Genomic DNA, 2,423 nt, shown 5'->3' with positions numbered 1-2,423 from the left:
GGGGGGGGGGGGTGGGGGATGCTGGGACCAAGCCTTGTAAAAACTGACTTCTTTAGTCACAGGGTCTGGGTTCAAATCTTGTCTCTGCTATTCACAGCCTGTGTGGTCTTGGAGATGACGCACTGGCCCCTTGGGAGCTTGGTTTCCCCATCTGTCCATGTCACCTGGTGCAGGAGGAGGGAGAGGGAGGGAGAGGGCCTGTGGCCCAAGCTCACTCTCAGGCCCTGGGTCTCCTCCTGCCTCCTGGCCTGGCCAGTGCTGGGTGGCAGGTGCGAATTCAGAAGACTGCTGCCTGAGGGCATGGCTCCCTCAGCTGGGCACTGCCTCCTGTCCTCCCACAGGGGAGAACGTGAAGGCTTTTTTCACCCGAGTCGCTGCCCTGGCCTTTGAGCAGTCCGTGCTACAAGAACTGGAGAAGAAAGGCGGCCGCCACGCCCAGATCGGAGCCGAGGCCTCCATCAGCATCAGTAGGTGCCAAGCCCTGTCAGTCTGCTCCTCCATGCCACAGACGTGATAAAGTCCTTGGGTGCCCGTGGGGCAGGCAGCCTCCTCCCCTGGCCTGCACAGGCATCTAGCTCGTTCCTTCACCCGCGGGCGCTTGGAGGCCGTGGCCTCTGCTGCCTGTCCCTGCCTCGTCTGGCGACTGCATCGTACTCCTGACCCTGAGCTTGTGGCACACTAGGACCCCCAGATCTTTTTTGGAAACGTCCTTCTTCTTCTTCTAGCGAAGCCAGTTCTTGGACCTGGGGGGCCACCCTCACCATGGGGCCCTCCCACATTTTAGGCCATTGCTTCAGGCTGCCCAGATGTCAGGGGAGCTCACCCTGTGTGCCTGAGGCCTCACCAGATCCCCGGGGCCCTCTACCAGAGACCTCTGGCCAAGCTGACCGGGGCACTGGACGGCTGGCCGTCGTGTCCGGCCACTCACAGCCTGTTCTGAACCCCAATGTCCAGCCTTTATCTTTCCTCTCACAGGAACCCACCGTGTTTTAGCAAGCCCTTTGCCTCACCTGAGGCAGAGCAGTGAATAAATGAAGGAAGGAGGGAAGGAATGAACAGATGAACAAATGAAGGAACAAATGAATGAATAAATGAACAAATGGAGGAATGAATGAACAAATGAAGGAATGAACAAATGGAGGAATGAATGAATGAACAAATGGAATGAACGAAGGAATGAAGGAATGAACAAATGGAGGAATGAAGGAATGAACAAATGGAGGAATGAATGAATGAACAAATGGAGGAAGGAACGAATGAACAAATGGAGGAAGGAACGAATGAACAAATGGAGGAATGAATGAATGAACAAATGGAGGAATGAACAAAGGAACGAATGAATGAACAAATGGAGGAATGAATGAACAAATGGAGGAATGAATGAATGAACAAATGGAGGAATGAACAAAGGAATGAACAAATGGAGGAATGAATGAATGAACAAGTGGAGGAATGAATGAATGAATGCATGAACAAATGAAGAAATAAAGGAATGAACCAAATGAATGAAGGAATGAATAAATGAATGAATGAACAAAGGAACAAAGGAATGAATGGACCAAAGACATCTCCTCCAGGCTGGAAGCCCAGTGGGTTCACTGCTCTCCCAAGGCCACTTTCTCTGAATGTCCTTTTATCCCTCTTCTTTATAGGAAGGGAGGAGCACTCAGCTGCGAGCCAGGAAGGTACCAGCCCCAGCAGCCCTGGGTGCTGCTAGGAAGGGATGCCCCCAGGATATGCTTGGTGGGTGCTGGTGGCTCAGCACAGTCTGGCAGGGGATGGGGCATCTTTGGAATCTTAGAATTGCCCGTCTGGCTGGCTTGCAGCCCCCAGGAGCTGCACTTCCGTTTCTGTACCATGGGGGCGGTCTGGGTTTGTCAATGGCCAAACACACCCACTCTCAGGTTTGCTCTCAGCCCTCTGAGGAGGAGTGAGGAGACCTCGGACCTGGGAAAGGGCAGAGTGAGGCCCCTCCTGGGGGAGAAGAGCCCGACCCAGCTCAGGGGGCAGCCCCTTTTGCAGCTTCCCAACATGCTGAGACCTCCTCTGCTGTGGACAGCTGCCCAGACTTGTCCCTGACATTCAGGGCAGGGCCCTTCACTCCCCCACCCAAACCTGCCTCTTCCCTGCCCTCAGGGTCAGGCCTGTGGCCTTGACTGCACCAGAGCCAAGATCAAACAGGGAGGGAGCCACCCAAGGCCAGCCCTGGGGGCCAGCCAACTCCAAATACTGCCAGCCACCCATCTGATCCCAGACCCTTCCAAGACCTAGACTATCAGCCCTGAGGCCCTTACCTCCTGGACCACATCTTCAGGGCCCTCACCTTGAGGACCTTAGACCCAGGGCCTTCACCTCCTGGACCATCATCTCCAGGGTCCTCCCCTCCTGGACCATCAGCCCCAGGGCCTTCACCTCCTGGACCA

At 55.1% G+C, this 2,423-nt stretch overlaps 1 protein-coding gene, 1 long non-coding RNA gene and 1 pseudogene across 2 annotated transcripts in view; 2 read left to right on the top strand and 1 right to left on the bottom strand.

Annotated features, from left to right (window-relative positions):
- Nucleotides 1–2,423, top strand: part of LOC138167675 (zinc finger protein 850-like) — a 762,790-nt pseudogene that overhangs the window by 311,550 nt on the left and 448,817 nt on the right.
- Nucleotides 1–2,423, bottom strand: part of SUSD2 (sushi domain containing 2) — a 423,767-nt gene that overhangs the window by 178,217 nt on the left and 243,127 nt on the right. The gene's annotated exons all lie outside the window — the stretch shown is intronic.
- Nucleotides 90–2,423, top strand: part of LOC138167739 (uncharacterized) — a 3,200-nt gene continuing 866 nt past the window's right edge. Inside the window, exons 1-2 of the long non-coding RNA XR_011169953.1 lie at nt 90–467; nt 1,653–2,423. The exon at nt 1,653–2,423 is cut by the window's right edge and continues 866 nt beyond it. This is a non-coding gene — a long non-coding RNA (uncharacterized lncRNA). The remainder of the gene's footprint in view (nt 468–1,652) is intronic.

This window comes from Petaurus breviceps, unplaced genomic scaffold (genome assembly GCF_028583685.1).
Source record: "Petaurus breviceps papuanus isolate PSGF00001 unplaced genomic scaffold, PetGlider_PUasm1.0 287, whole genome shotgun sequence".
Taxonomy (NCBI): domain Eukaryota; kingdom Metazoa; phylum Chordata; class Mammalia; order Diprotodontia; family Petauridae; genus Petaurus; species Petaurus breviceps.
The sequence above is the reverse complement of the archived record's forward strand: the minus strand, read 5'-3'. Positions and strand labels throughout refer to the sequence as shown.